The sequence below is a fragment of the Crocodylus siamensis genome, chromosome 8 (assembly GCF_052110815.1).
Source record: "Crocodylus siamensis isolate JL-2025a chromosome 8, ASM5211081v1, whole genome shotgun sequence".
Taxonomy (NCBI): Eukaryota; Metazoa; Chordata; order Crocodylia; family Crocodylidae; genus Crocodylus; species Crocodylus siamensis.
Genome location: NC_143402.1, coordinates 38,747,391 through 38,763,944, shown reverse-complemented (window position 1 = coordinate 38,763,944; position 16,554 = coordinate 38,747,391). Strand labels below are relative to the sequence as shown.

Below are 16,554 nucleotides of genomic sequence, written 5' to 3'. Positions count from 1 at the left end.
CACAAGGTCTACTGCCTGCCCACAGCAAAGATTCAGGACCTGACGGGGATGATCCAGGCTGTGATCCAGCCCACCGATTACTACCCCATGGTCCTAATCCACGTGGGTACTAATGATGCGGCCAGAAGCCCTGATCACCTGTTGGTGTACTACCATGCTCTGGGGGGGCGTGCTGAAGGAGATAGGCGCACAGGTGGTACTCTTTTCTGTCCTACCAGGGAGAGCACGTGGAAGACGGCATGAGACGTGCATCACAGAGACCAACTGGTGGCTTTGGGAATAGTGTCTTGAGGCGGGCTTTGGCTTCCTTGACAATGACCTGCACATCACAACGAGACACATGCTCAGGTGGGATGGGCTCCACTTTTCCCCTAAAGGTAAGCGTGTGTTCTCTTCTAGGTTGGTGGATCTCCTCTGGTGGGCTTTAAATTAGGCTCGTTGGGGGAAGGGGAAGATGAGGGCAGAGGAAGCCTTGGACCACTAAACCAAGCAGCACCCACAAGTACAGTCTAGCCTAGACCGACAAGCGGAACATATATGCAGGTAAGCAACAGGGCAATGCTGAGAATAGGGGGCCAGTGCACACATCCTCAGGAGGCCTCAAATGCCTCTACACAAATGGTCGTCGTATGGGAAACAAGCAAGAGGAACTTACCCTCCTGCTAGCCGACACCAACCCAGACATAGTGGGGCTCACTGAAACGTGGTGGGACCCAACGCATGACTGGGCAGTGAATATCAAGGGCTATAGGCTGTACAGGAGGGACAGGACAGGGAGAAAAGGCGGGGGTATAGCGCCCTACCTTGAGGAGGAATACACATCCTCATCAAGTAGCACAGAGTCAGAGGAGGGGCACACCAAAGTGCTCTGGGTTAGAATACAAGGCAGTCAAGGGGAAAGAGACTTAATGGTGGGGATCTACTACAGACCACCCAACCAAGGGGAAGAGCTCGACCAGGAATTCTTAAGTCAGCTCACGGAGGTAGTTAGGTCAAAGGACACGGTCATCATGGGTGACCTGAACATTCCAGACATCTGCTGGGAAAAGTAGTCAGCCAAGTCTGGCTGCTCACGTAGGTTCCTAGCCAAAATGCAGGACCTCCATCTAACCCAGGAGGTGCACAGCCCCACCAGGGGAGATGCCTTGTTGGACCATTGTCCTGGCCATGGGAGACGACCTAGTGAGGGGGCTGTGGGTGCTCGACCACCTGGGCAACAGTGATCATTGCCTGCTGGAATTCACCATCCAGCGCAAGGTAGCAAAGGCCTGCAGCAAGGCAGCAGCCTTAAATTTCAGGAGGGTGGACTTCAATGAGCTAAGGAGAATAGTTGGGGAAGCACTGAGGTCCCGGAGGGGAGGGGAGCCAGGTATCCAAGGAGAGTGGTTGCTCCTTAAGGAGATGATCCTCCAAGCCCAAAGGGAGGTAATCCCAACACGGATCAAAGGGAGCAGGAGGGCACACAAGCTCCCATGGCTCACCAAAAGCATCCGGGAATGTCTCCTAGCTAAAAGGGAGGTGCACACCCAATGGAAGGGAGGGGCCATCACCAGGGAGGACTATACTGCAGTTCCTCGGGGCTGCAGGGGGGCAGTCAGGAAGGCCAAGGTGGAGATGCAACTGGGACTGGCTTCCCGGATCAAGGACAACAAGAAGTCCTTTTTTAAACACATAGGGGGCAAAAAGAAGATACCAGGTAACGTGGGGCCCCAGCAAGACCCGCTAGGAAATCTGGTCATCACACCAGACGACAAAGCTAACCAATTTAACGACTCCTTTGCCTCCATTTTCCTGAGCAGGGACCAGATCAGCCCCCACCCCACCCCCAGGCCCCAGGGCCCTCAGGCCCCAGGGGAGGTGCACCTAGGCCAAGGGTCAGTGAGGATCTAGTCAGGGAACTTCTGGAGGGACCAGATGTATTCAAATCAGTTGATCCGGATGATCTCCACCCCAGAGAGCTGAGGGAATTAGCTGAGTTCATTGCAGGACCCCTGGCATGGCTGTACAAGCACTCATGGTGCTCTGGTGTGGTGCCAGAGGACTGAAAGAGAGCCAACGTGGTTCCTATCTTCAAAAAAGGGAGGAAGGGGGACCTGGGAAACTATAGGCCAGTTAGTCTTACCTCGATCCTGGGCAGGCTTTTTGAGATAATTTTTCTGGCACATGTCCACAAGAGGCCAGCAGGGGAGATTATGTTTAGGAGCAACCAACACGGGTTCATTAGAGGTAGGTCCTGTCAGACCAACCTGGTGGCCTTCTACGACCAGGTCACCAAATCCTTAGATGCAGGGGTAGCAGTGGACATAGTCTTTCATAGTCTTTCCGGACTTTCGGAAGGCCTTCAACACTGTCTCTCACCCCGTTCTCATTGAGAAACTGGGGGACTGTGGTGTCAACACCTACACAGTCAAATGGGTCACCAACTGACTGGAGGGCTGCACCCAGAGAGTGATAGTGGACGGGTCATTTTCAACCTGGAGGGATCCGGGCAGTGGCTTCTAGGGCTCGGTCCTTGGTCCCGTACTGTTCAACATCTTCATCAGCAACTTGGACGAGGGGGTAAAAAGCACCCTGTTCAAATTTGCTGATGACACTAAGATGTGGGGGGGTGTGGGCACACTAGAAAGGAGGAATAGGCTACAATCAGACCTAGACAGGTTACAGGGCTATGGGACCTGAATCTGTTCAGCCTCCACAAGAGAAGCCTGAGGGGGGATCTAGTGGCCGTTTACAAACTAGTCAGAGAGGACCAGCAGGCATTGCGGGAGTCCCTGTTCCCCCGAGTGCTACCAGGACAGACTATAAATAACGGTCACAAGCTGGCAGAGGGTATATTCAGACTAGACATCAGGAGGCACTACTTCACTGTCAGAGTGGCTAGGATCTGGAACCAACTTCCAAAGGAAGTGGTGCTGGCTCCTACCCTGGGGGTCTTTAAGACACGCAATCACCTTGCTGGGGTTGTTTGATCCCAGTACTCTTTTCTGCCATGGCAGGGGGTCGGACTTGATGATCTGCTCACACCCCTTCCGACCCTACTAACTATGAAACTATGAATCTATGATTGCATGTTACAGTAATTCAGTTTTCTGTAGCACTCTCTTCAACTTAAAGTTTCTTAAGGAGGCCATCCTTGAGGGACTGGCCCAGGCTAACATTCTAAGGGATAGCCAGCACGGGTTTGTTGCGGGTAGGTCTTGTTTGACCAATCTCATTTCCTTCTATGACCAGGTGACCTATCACCTGGACAAGGGAGAAGAGATTGATGTCATATATCTTGACTGCAAAAAAGCTTTTGATCTGGTATCCCATGATCACCTCTTGGCCAAACTGCCCAGTTGTGGCCTTGGCTCCACCACGATCCGCTGGCTGGGAAATTGGCTTTGTGGTCGGACCCAGAGGGTTGTGATTGATGGCAGTCACTCATCATGGTGCCTTGTAACCAGTGGGGTCCCTCAAGGCTCTGTCCTGGGACCCATACTGTTCAACATCTTCATTAACGATGTGGACATTGGAGTCAGGAGTGGACTGGCCAAGTTCGCCGATGACACCAAACTTTGGGGCAAAGCATCCACGCCAGAAGATAGGCGGGTGATCCAGGCTGATCTGGACAAGCTCAGCAAATGGGCAGACGAGAACCTCATGGTGTTTAACACCAATAAATGTAAGGTTCTCCACCTTGGGAGGAAAAACCTGCAGCACACGTATAGGCTCGGCAGTGCTATGTTGGTTAGCACTACAGAAGAAAGAGACTTGGGGGTCATCATTGACCACAAGATGAACATGAGCCTGCAATGCGATGCTGCGGCTAGTAAAGTGACCAAAATGCTGGCGTGCATCCATAGATGCTTCTCGAGCAAATCCCGGGACGTCATTCTCCCCTTGTACTCGGCCTTGGTGAGGCCGCAGCTGGAGTACTGCGTCCAGTCTTGGGCTCCACAATTCAAAAGGATGTGGAGAAGCTTGAGAGAGTCCAGAGGAGAGCCACGCGCATGATCAGAGGTCAGGAAAACAGATCTTATGATGACAGGCTGAGAGCCATGGGACTCTTTAGCCTGGAAAAGCGCAGGCTCAGGGGTGATCTGATGGCCACCTATAAGTTTATCGGGGTGACCGCCAGGATCTGGGGGAACGTCTGTTCACCAGAGCGCCCCAAGGGATGACGAGGTCAAATGGTCACAAACTCCTGCAAGACCGTTTCAGGCTGGACATAAGGAAGAATTTCTTTACTGTCCGAGCCCCCAAGGTCTGGAACAGTCTGCCAGCGGAGGTGGTTCAAGCACCTACACTGAACACCTTCAAGAGTAAATTGGATGCTTATCTTGCTGGGATCCTATGACCCCAGCTGACTTCCTGCCCTTTGGGCAGGGGGCTGGACTCGATGATCTCCCGAGGTCCCTTCCAGCCCTAATGTCTATGAAATCTATGAAACTTCTGAGTAATCCTACCAAGTATTAGGATGCTATAGATGTTTGACTTCAACGCATGTCAATCCTCCTTGTTTTTCATACACCTTTCTCTGGAATATCTCTTGTGCAGATGATATTCCAAAAGCTGTTATCATCAAGTGCCCTCTTCCAGGCGAGATCCTCCCAGAACCACCTACCCTAGGCTTCAAACAAGCACCAAACTTTGCTAACCTCATCACTAAAAGCAAACTTCCTACAGTCAAAAACAGACCTTGCCATGACAAGAAATGTAAAACCTGCCAACACATCTTCACCACCCCCACAATTACTATACCTCACAGCAGAACCATAAGCATTCCTGGATCTTACAGCTGCACCTCCAGAAATTTCATCCAAGGGTGGGACTAGAAACAGCATAACAGCCTCTGTTTTGAGGTGTTCTGTACCTTTTCATAGCTTGTTGCTACCTATCTCGCTGAGGACGTGGAGCCACTGGACTGTGACCTCTTGGCCTACTGGGCAAACCACAGGCAAATGTGCCAGGATCTGGCCATGGTTGCCTGGCAACGTCTGTCCTGTCCACCAACCAGTGTTGCAAGCGAGAGGGTGTTCAGCATTGCTGGGGATGTTGTGACACCCCCACCGCACCTACTTGGATCCTACGTTGGTGGAGCAGCCGGTGTTCCTAAAGGTGAACCTCTCGCTGCTGGGATTCCCAAAGCTCCACCTGCAGGTGGACTGAATGCCACTGAGGAGTCACTCCGTCTGCACCAATTTCCTTTTTTGAATTTTTTAAAAGTCGAGTAATGCCCTACTCTCAGCTGGAGGGGGCACTAACTGCATCACCAGCCACCAGGGGAAGAACATGTCCCTGCTGATCTCGTTCCCCTGCAAGGATGAACTTGGAGGTATGGGATTGGGGCTATGGGGAAGGAGGAGGCCCCAGGTCCTGAGCATGACCACTAAAATTGCACCCTGCCAGGGTAGGGAGGCCTGGTGGGACTGCTGGTGGCGCGGCAGCCCCATAAATGCCAGGACCAACGATCCACTGGTGAAAGTGCAGTTCGTAGGCCCAGCTCTGAAAAGTAGTTTGAATTGTAATTTGTTTCCTCTCAGGATCCGGCCTGAGAGACTGGAGGCAAAGTGTTTTTTTGGTGAGGAAAGTGCCCCCACATTGTTGTCTTTGATAGATTCTGGAGTGCAGTTTGTGGGGGTACTGGAGATAGTTGGCAGCTTTTGAGTTTTGAGCTCTAGGAAGTTGGCTTCAGTTCTGGTCATGAGGTTAGGTGCTTGTTTGAATGTACAAACCACTTTTCAGAGCTGGGCCTATGAACTACACTTCATCAGCCTCCTAGGTAGTAGGTACACAAACTCATGGACTCAATATACACATTGAAATTCTGGCACACTGAGACCTGCCGGACATCTGACACCCCAGGCACCTCTGCACTTTTACCTGCGCTGCCATGTCCCCCTTCCTCCCCTACCCCACACCCTCTGACACCTCTGTGACACCTCCATTTCCATTTTCACTGACTGGCTTTCTTGCCTGCATTGCGGGCCAGGCCAGCCTCTGGCTTCTTTACTATTTCTTCCATCCAGGACCAACTGTAGGTACTTTCTCAGCCTGACAAAGGGGTTTTCAACCCTAAAGCTTCCAAAGATCTGTAACCCGGGCGGTACTCCAAGACGTACCCCCTCTCCAATTGAAGGGATCAAAGCAGGTGCACAAGTGCTGTGGGAGGTGTAGGGACTCTCCTTCCCCTATAGAGCAAAGCCAACCACCAATGGGGACTTAACCATATACCTTTTAATAAGAGAACAATACTGGGAACATAACCAGTAAAAACCAGGGGGTATAGGGGACACTACAACTCTCTGAGGGGGCAGGATTCAACAAAGGTTAGATACTTACGATCACAGACATATTGATCCAGTTGACGAAAGACAGGATTAACCAAAATGTAAAACACAAACAGCAGAATAAACAATACCAGTTGGTGAAATATAAAAGGCACAAAATACACAATGTCAAATGACAAGGAATATAGGGCCTAGGTACCTGGAGGGGGAGAAAACACAATGGCCCCTTTCCACCGCAAGAGCTTCTCCCTATTAGCTCACTCAACCCAGCTGGGACTTGAACTTAGATCTCCCACATGGTAAGCAGAACCACTATCACACAGTCAGCAGTGCTGGTACTAGGCCAAGCTGCTAGGGCTCTTGACCTTCCAGGAGCCCCCGTCTCATGTCCAGCTGCCTGGCCTCTGATTGGAGGAGCTGGAACCAGAGCTGGGAATCTCTCAGGTCGCTGCTGACATGGAGGGTGAGTCTCTGGGGCCTGATTGGTGCAGAAAAGGAAACCTAAGTCTGCCAATCATCTTTTACCCCTTCAAAACCCCTGGGCCAAATCATTACCGGATTGGTGAGGAAAGGGAATCCCAAGTCCTCCAATCATCTGTTGCCCTTTCAAAACTCCTGGGCCAGGTCACTGCCAGCTAGCCTATCACAGATACATTTTTTTAAGTACTCCCTTTTTTTTTCATAATACACATATAGATATATAAACACAAGATAAGCCATCACTCACCATGTCCAACACAACACAACATCTCTACTTCTTGCTGTCAATTCCTTTATAAAATGACAGTTTCTGTGACAGTTCCATTTGGGTACCTTTGATGCTGCTGCTGATGCTGCTGGTGTTGAGCCAGCTAAGTTATTGTACCTGTTGTCATGTAAAGCAGAGGATCGGGCATGAGGCTGCAGGGGTGGAGGAGGCCACACTGGGGCACACTGCCATGTTGTGCAGAGGACCCAGCACCAGGAAGGATGCACCTTAACACACACACATCACCCACCCACATCACGAGTTTTGCCTGTCAGCAGCTTGAGGTGCAGGGCCCTGGACGACAGACTCCCCCAGCGAGACACACACAGCTGGCAAGCTTCGTGGCCTGGCAGGGCCCAGCACCCAGGCCTGCACTAGATTTCACCCCACCTCTGCCCCAGGACAGAAGCACCCACCCACATGCCGAGTTTTGCCTGTCAGCAGCTTCGGGTGTAGTTCACCCCAAACTCTTACACCGATCTTCTTGAAACTTGGCAGGCTTTGTGGCCTGAGCAGGGGCCACCACATCTGCAGTTTTCAGCCCACTGCACCTTAACACACACAGGGTCATTTGTGTCATGAGTTTTGCCTGTCAGCAGCTTGGGGTGCAGTTCCCCCCCAAACCCCTGCACTATCTTCTTGAAACTTGGCAGGCTTCATGCTGTCAGCAGAGGTTACCACCTCTGCAAGTGCACCCAGATCAGTGGTAAAATAACAAAGTTATAGATATTTCATTCATCCCCCATAACCTATAGCTGGATCTCCAAAGTGGCAAACCGATCCGGATTGGATCATGGCCATCCAAAGCATCTGGATCTGAAGCCGGATCGGATTGCTGCCGACTCGCACAGACCTACTACCTATATCACACCAGTATTTTTCTTCTCTACTGCAACCATAAAGATAACAAATTCCATTGAACTTTTCACCTTTTCATTTATACAGTACCCAACTCTGACCTGCATTGGAGTTGCTCTCCACTTTGGTCCTTTTGTTAATGGCAGTCATTGTGATAGATACATTTATGGAGACAGCTTTTGGGGGCAGCTTAATTTACAATGTCCTGGGAGACCTCCCGTACCTCCAGTTATATCAGAAATATCTCCATTTTTTTCTGCTGTGAGATCTTCTTGTCTGGCTTCCATTACCTTTAAGATTCTTATCAAGCATATTTATTTGAATACTTTCAGTCCTAATTCTATTTTTTCTGGCATGTTTATTACACAGAAATATAGATTTTGACACTTCCTTTGTATTTACATTTCACATTGCATTTCCTCATAATGCCATGTGGGTGTTCTCTGAATCCCACTAATTTTGCTCAATCAGATGATCTTTATGTTGCAGTGTGTACTAAAGTTTGATAGCCCTGTTCTTTTGTCTGGATACATATTAGGAAACAAGCAACTTTCAAGACTGCAAACCATTTCTCTACCTCTAGTCCTTACCTCTGGTCCTGTAGTGACCAGTTTCATGAACACCTTCTACCCAGTCCACTTCTAGGCAAGGCTTCCTGTTTTAAGCCCGTTGGCAGCACGTTTATTGCATTATTCTACACATAAGAAATAAAACAACCTAACTGGCTTTCAACATCATGTATTGTCCTTGTCTGAACTGCTTACAGCCTTAGGGGTCCATACAAGATAGGGTAAACTAAACAGATTTCTTATTAACAAAGTTTTTCAAGCATACAGTGCTTTCAGTAGCTCAATGCAGCAGGTACAAATTAAGAATCAGAATCTGAGTCAGTTCCTGTGACTCTGAGTATAGTCAAAGTTCAAAAGTTATAGCCAAAGTTACCCAGCTGCATCATAACAACAGAGTGGTTACTCCAAGCTGCAGTTGCAGACCATAGGTCATGCACCAATGGGGAATCTTATGCTTACTGCACCTGTGCCATTGATAAATGGGAAAGTGCAGACCAGTCAGATGAGCATAGGAAGGTCAGCAAGAGAAGCTGGAATTCCCTCATTTCAGGAGACAAGGAAACCCCAAGTGGATTCTTAATCTCACTAGTGGAGATGGGAAGAAAAATGCAATACCGAGACTGTCTTCTAAGGAACAGGCTGTTCAAGGATAATCAGCCTACTAAGTGCATTACAATCCTTTGACTACACTATCATATAGATGGGGGAAGACCATGCCTCAGGAAGGCATCGAAATTTGTGCACATGTGCACCAGGCTTGTTTACAATATATTTAAAGCACAAGAGGATGTTGTTAGCTGAAAACTGTTTTCAAGGGATAGGAAAAGGAGCACAACAAAGTAGGGAAGGGATTATGAAAGCAGGGGCTCCTTGTTTTGAAGCCCTCCCAGTCTCTAATCTCTCCTCACCAGGTTTCCTTTCATCACACACCCATGCTTCCTGTTCCTAAGACCCCATATCTCTTTTACACGAGTGACTTGGAGAAGGGTCCATGCTAGGATTTTCAAAGTAACTTAATTTTTTTTTTTTGCAGAGGGTGAAAAAGAAGGAAGCAGCAAAGGGACAAGACAAAGCAAGCAAAGTACAGTGGATCTGGAGAGATTAATCTGCAAGCTCCTGTGATACAATATGTGTGGGGTCAGTTCATATGACAAACACAGCAGGAGAAATGCAAGGGTAAGGGGGTGAGAGAGGCAATATGCCATAGAAACCTGGGCATTCAGCCCAAGAAGCACTGGACGAAATGTACAGCACTGTGAAAGTCTGAAGTCACCAGGAAATTGGGAGTTTCAAAAGGTCCCAGTGGCATCTGAAATCCCATGCTGCGTGATAGAGAATACGGCTGAGATTACAGAGGAGCCACTGAAAGTGCAGGCTTGAGCGGGTGGGCATGGTAGAGATCTGTCAAAAACAGGACCAAGAAAACAAGAGGGAGGGATCTGTTGATGCACATAAGCTATGAGGGTGCTATTCATAAATAAATAAGGGGCCACATCCCCACTGCATTTAAATTTGCATAAACCCATTGAAGTCCATGAAACAACAGGGATTTACACCAATTGAGGACTGGAGTAAATTCTTATTATTTAAGAATTATTTACTATTGCTTTTCATCCAAAAAGGTCATCTCAGGATATGTGGTAACCTAGCAAATAGGGCTGTGCAAATCTTCGGTTCATGATTTGATTCGGAGAAAATTCGGCCCAATTTGGAGGCCGAATCTCCACATCTGACTCAAATCGGGAGAAGCTTAAAACTTTCCGAATCAATTTGGAGCCTCTGAATTGATTCAGAAAAGATTCGGAGATTCTTTCAGGGAAACAGAAACTAAGAAGAGGGACGGAGAGCAGGGGGGAAGGACTGACATCCCTAGTTGGTCAATGACTATGATCTCTGCAGTACCTTCCCTAACTCCAGAAATAGGCACCAGCAGCAAAAAGACTCCTCCACCCCAATTTAATCTCCCAGCGTGAACTTCCCACTGCCGGAGGAGCTGCAGCTGGAACCAGGGAACCTGAGCACCCTAGCTAAAGAAATTCTGGGGAACGAGAAGGAATCTGAGTTTGTGCTCTACACCCCTCAAAGTTCCCCTAGACCCAGGTCTCCCTCTCTGGAGGTTGTTGAGGTTGAGGTTGAGGTTGAGGTTGTGGAGGCTCAGGCAAGTGGGTCAGCTGAGTCAGCTCCTCCTGCTGTTGTACCTCAGCCTGCTGAGGAGGGAGATAAGGCAGGAGCCCCACCCTCAACCCAGAAGCGGGGGAGTAGTGTAGTGTGGGATCATTTTGAGGTGGCAGATGATCTCAGGCTTGTTATCTGCCAGCATTGCTGAAGGCAGATCAGCCAGGGCGAGGAGGTGAACACTTCACCCCCATGATGCTGCTGCTGCATCTTAGGAAGCAGCACCTCCTTGCCCTTTTTCCTCCTCAGCCTGGCACCAGTGTGAGCATGCCCAAAGGGAAGTCCCCCACTTGCTCCAAAGCCCCCATACCCCCAAAGCAGAGGCAAGCCACCCTGAAGGTGTGTGTGTGTGTGGGGGAAGCTGCAGAGAGAAGGGGGCACATTGCTAGAGCAAGTGAAATCACCTAGAGCATTGGGGAAATGCTTGCTCTGGATAGCCAGCCCTTCTCCTTAGTTGAGTGGCCAGGATTCAGGTGGCTCATGGCACTCATAGCTCCGTCTTACCAAGTGCTCACATGCACTACCTTTAGCAGGATGGTGGTGCCCTCCCTGCATGCAGGGTGTACTTGAGGGAGGAGCTGCGCAAGGCAGGGCCGCAGGTAGCCTCCAACATCTGGAGCAGCTGCGGTGGCGATTATGCCTATCTCTACCTCACAGGGCACTGGTGTGACCAGTCAGGCCATCAGTGGAATCTCCTTCAAGCTGAGGTACTGGATGAGTCCCACACAGCAAGGGAGATCATGGTGGCCATGAACTGCATAGTAAGGGGTGGCTCATTGGGCAGAGCGAGCTTACCTGCGGGTTCATGGTCACTGACAATGGAGCCAATATGGTCACGGCCGTCCATGATGCCAACTTTCTTGTATCCATTGTGTGGCACGCAAGCCCTTCTTCGAGGCCACCGAGACCCACAGCACTGGCAATGCCTTCCTTTGCTAGGTGATCCCTGTAGTGAGGAAACTTCAGAGCCAAATGGAGAGCTTCCAGGCGATCAGTGTTCCTGGCTGGGGCAAGCTGTCACCAGACGTGCAGGCACTGATAAGGCAGCTGAAGAAGGGCATCAGAAAAGTTGGAGAAGTGCTGAGGTCCCAGAGGGGAGGGGAGCCAGGTGTCCAAGGAGAGTGGTCGCTCCTTAAGGAGACGATCCTCCAAGCCCAAAGGAAGGTAATCCCAATGAGGATCAAAAGGAGCAGGAGAGCACACAAGCCCCTGTGGCTCATCAAAAGCATCCGGGAATGTCTCCTTGCTAAAAAGGAGGCTTACACCCAATGGAAAGAAGGGGTCATCACCAGGGAGGACTATTCTATAGTTGCTCGGGGATGTAGGGGGGTAGTTAGGAAGGCCAAGGCAGAGATGGAACTGGGGCTAGCTTCCCAGATTAAGGACAATAAGAAGTCCTTTTTTAAATATGTAGCGGGTAAAAAGAAGGTCTCGGGTAATGTGGGGCCCTTGCAGGACGCGATGGGAAACTTGGTCGTCACACCAGACGGCAAAGCTAACATGTTTAATGATTTCTTTGCCTCCGTCTTCCTACGTAGGGACCAGAACAGCCACCTCCCTGCTGGGCCCCCCTCGGGCCCCGGGGGAGGCACACCTGGGCCACGGGTTAGCGAGGATTTAGTTAGGGAGCTTCTGGAGGGGTTGGACGTATGCAAGTCAGCTGGCCCAGATGATCTCCACCCTAGAGTTCTAAAGGAACTGGCCGAGGTCATTGCAAGTCCCCTGGCACAACTTTATGAGCACTCATGGTGCTCTGGTGAGGTACTGGAGGACTCGAAGAGGGCCAACGTGGTCCCCATCTTCAAAAAAGGCAGGAAGGAGGACCCAGGAAACTATAGGCCGGTTAGTCTTACCTCGATCCTAGGCAAGCTGTTCAAGAAAATTATGCTGGCACACATCCAGGAGGGGCCAGCAGGGGACTGCATCCTTAGGGGCAACCAACATGGGTTCATCAGTGGCAGGTCCTGTCAGACCAACCTGGTGGCCTTTTACGATCAGATCACCAGATCATTAGATGCAGGAGTAGCAGTGGATATAGTCTTCCTGGACTTCCGGAAGGCTTTCGACACTGTCTCTCACCCCCGTTCTCATTAAGAAACTGGGGGGCTGTGGTATAGACACCCACACAGTCAAATGGGTCGCCAACTGGCTGGTGGGCCGCACCCAGAGGGTGGTGGTGGATGGGTCCTTCTCAACCTGGAAGGACGTGGGCAGTGGGGTTCCGCAGGGCTCGGTCCTCGGGCCCGCACTGTTCAACATCTTCATCAGTGATTTGGATGAGGGGGTAAAAAGCACCCTGTTCAAATCTGCTAATGACACTAAGAGGTGGGGGGACGTGGGCACACTGGAAGGAAGCATCAGGCTACAATCAGACCTAGACAGGTTACAAGGGTGGGCGGACGAGAATAGGATGGGTTTCAACACAGACAAGTGCAAGGTGATGCACCTCGGGAGGAACAACCAGCACGATACCTACAGGTTAGGGAACTCCCCTCTTGTCATCATTGACTCCAAAATGAACATGGGCTGACAGTGTGGGGAGGCAGTCAGGAAGGCCAACCATACCTTGTCATGCATCCACAGATGCGTCTCGAGCAGGTCCAAAGAGGTGATCCTCCCCCTCTACGCGGCACTGGTCAGACCGCAGCTGGAGTATTGCATCCAGTTCTGGGCGCCACACTTCAAGAGGGATGTTGACAGCATGGAGAGGGTCCAGAGGAGGGCCACTCGCATGATCAGGGGGCAGCAGGGCAGGCCCTATGAGGAGAGGCTACGGGACCTGAACCTGTTCAGCCTCCAAAAGAGAAGGCTGAGGGGGGATCTTGTGGCCTGTTATAAACTAGTCAGGGGGGATCAGCAGGCATTGGGGGAGTCACTGTTCCCCCGAGCACCGCCAGGAGTGACCAGGAATAATGGTCACAAGCTGGCAGAGGGTAGGTTTAGGTTAGATATCAGGAGGCGCTACTTCACAGTCAGGGCAGCTAGGGTCTGGAACCAGCTTCCAAGAGAAGTGGTGCAGGCTCCTACCCTGGGGGTGATTAAGAGGAGGTTAGATGAACATCTTGCTGGGGTCATTTGACCCCAGTACTCTTTCCTGCCATGCCAGGGGGTTGGACTAGATGATCTGCTCAGGTCCCTTCCGACCCTAGAAACTATGAAACTGTGAAAATGGCTTGATCCCTTGTGGTCCAGTATGGTCCACATGCTAGCAGGCATGTGTGACGCAAGGGTGAAAGGGAGCATGTGCACTGGCAGCACCAAAACCCTTGATCATTGGATGCAGCAGTCAGGGAAGCAGAAGAGCAGAGGCGAGGGAATGTGGAAGAGGGGGATCCACTTACCCATGCCAGCACTCCCAGCACCAGCCAGTCTTCTCCATGCCAGTCACAGCCAATGTGGGCCAACGGTGGCGGTGGACGGGTCATTTTCAACCCGGAGAGATGTGGGCAGTGGGGGTCCCCAGGGCTCGGTCCTCAGGCCCACACTGTTCAACATCTTTTCAGGGGTGATCTGATGGCCATCTATAAGTTTATCAGGGGTGACCACCAGTATCTGGGGGAACGTTTGATCACCAGAGCGCCCCAAGGGATGACGAGGTCGAATGGTTATAAACTAATACAAGACCATTTCAGGCTGGACATAAGGAAGAATTTCTTTACTGTCCGAGCCCCCAAGGTCTGGAACAGCCTGCCATCGGAGGTGGCTCAAGTACCTACATTGAGCACCTTCAAGAGCAAATTGGATGTTTACCTTGCTGGGATCCTATGACCCCGGCTGACTTCCTGCCCTTTGGGCGGGGGGCTGGACTCGATCTTCTGAGGTCCCTTCCAGCCCTAATGTCCATGAAATCTATTAAATCTATGAACTCTTCATCAGTGGCTTGGATGAGGGGGTGAAAAGCACCTTGTTCAAATTTGCAGATGACGCTAAGATGTGGGGAGAAGTGGGCATGCTAGAGGAGAGGGACAGGGTGCAACTAGATCTGGAAAGGTTACAGGGATGGGTGGATGAGAACAAGATGGGATTCAATACTGACAGGTGCAAAGTACTGCACCTGGGGAGGAAGAACCAGCAGCATATCTACAGGCTGGGGAACTCTCTTCTCATCAGCACAGAGGCAGAAAAGGATCTTGGAGTCATTATTGACTCCAAGATGAACATGGTCCGCCAATATGAGGACACGGTTAGGAAGGCTAAGTGCACCTTGTCATGCATCCACAGATGCACCACGAGCAGGTCCCAGGAAGTGATCCTCCCCCTCTATGAGACACTGGTCAGGCCGCAGTTGGAGTACTGCATCCAGTTCTGGGCACTGCACTTCAGGACGGATGTGGTCAGCATTGAGAGGGTCCAGAGGAGGGCCACTTGCATGATCAGGGGGCAGCAAGGCAGGCCTTTTGAGGGGAGGCTACAGGACTTGAACCTGTTCAGCCTCCATAAGAGAAGACTGAGAGGGTATCTGGTGGCCATCTATAAACTGGCCAAGGGAGACTAGCAGGCAATAGGAAAGTCCCTGTTCCCCCAAGCACTACCAGGAGTAACAAGGAATAATGGCCATACATTGACTGAGAGTAAGTAGATTCAGGCTAGATACCAGGAGGCACTACTTCACATCCAGATGTGGCAGGATCTGGTCACGGTTGCCCAGGAACACCTGTCCTGTCCACCAATCAGTGTGCCGAGAGAGGGTGTTCAGCATTGCTGGGGATGTTGTGACACCCCACCACACCTGCTTGGATCCTGGCTTGATGGAGCAACTGGTGTTCCTAAAGGTGAACCTCCTGCTACTGGGGTTCCCCCAAGCTCTACCTGTAGACGGACTGAGTGCCACCTTCCTTACTCCATCTGCACCTATTTCCATTTTATTTTTTTAAACCTGTTACTACTCTGCTTTCAGAGCTGGAGGGGGTACTCACTGCATCTCCAGCCAACAGGAGAAGAACATGTCCTGAGCTTCCATGCCAGGATGAACTTGGAGGTATGGGCTGGAGCTATGGGGAGGGAGAAGGCCCCAGGTCCTGGGCATGACCACTAAAACTGCACTCTGCCAGGGTCAGGGAGACCTGGTGGGACTGCTGGCAGCACAACAGCCCTGTAAATGCCAGGACCAAGGACCAAGGATCCCCCTGGTGAAAGGCGGGTAGGAGGTGCCATAACCTCCAGGTACTACACACACTCACACACCCAGTCCTGGCTGGGGAAAGACCAGACCTGTCACATCTTTGACAGGCCTGAGACTTGCTGGTTGCAGTGGAGTTGTGAGGCTCCAGGTAAGCTCAGTTTAGCTGCCTGGGATGCTAGCTTTCGGGTTGAAAAACCCTTTCTCAGGCTGAGTAAGCACCTGCAGTTGATGTGTATGTGACTATGGGTGGAAGGAATAGTAAAGAAGCCAGAGGCTGGCATGCAATGCAGGAAAAAAAAGCCAGTCAGTGAAAATAGAAATGGAGGCATCAGATGGTAAGGGACAGGCTGGGGTGGGGGTGGGGGTGGGGGTGGGAAAGGGGGATGTAGCAGCGCAGGTTAAAGTGCAGAGGTACCTGAGGAGTCAGATGTCCGGCAGGTTGTAGCGTGTCATAACTCCACTATCTATATTGAGTCCATGAGTTCCTGTACCTACTACCTAGGAGGCTGATGAAGTGAAGCTCACAGGCCTGGCTGTGAAAAATGGTTTGTAAATTCCCTTTCAGGATCAGGCCTGAGAGACTGGAGACAGAGTGGGTTTTTTTATGAGGAATGTGCCGCCACAGGTAGTTTGGTATTGTTGTCTTTGATAAATTCTGGTGTGCAGTTTGCAGGGGTATTGGAGGTTGTTGGCAGGTTTTGTGTTTTGAGCTTTAGGAAGTGGCTTCTGGTGATGAGGTTAGCAAGGTTTGGCGCTTGGTTGAATTTACAAATCACTTTGCACAGCTGGGCCTATGAACTTCACTTAATC

General features: G+C 50.8%; 1 protein-coding gene across 7 annotated transcripts in view; it reads right to left on the bottom strand.

The window, feature by feature from the left end:
• The window catches only part of ARL13A (ARF like GTPase 13A), a 66,545-nt gene that overhangs the window by 35,341 nt on the left and 14,650 nt on the right, over nt 1–16,554 (bottom strand). The window contains exons 1-2 of one of the 7 annotated variants that reach the window (XM_090061303.1): nt 13,188–15,271; nt 11,418–11,669 (exon numbers count right to left, since the gene is read on the bottom strand). The exons of 5 other annotated variants lie outside the window; for them this stretch is intronic. The gene's annotated coding sequence lies outside the window, so the exon portion shown is untranslated. Of the gene's footprint in view, nt 1–6,999; nt 7,088–11,417; nt 11,670–13,187; nt 15,272–16,554 lie in introns of those variants that run through there. One more of the 7 variants, XM_090061304.1, reaches the window with a different exon arrangement.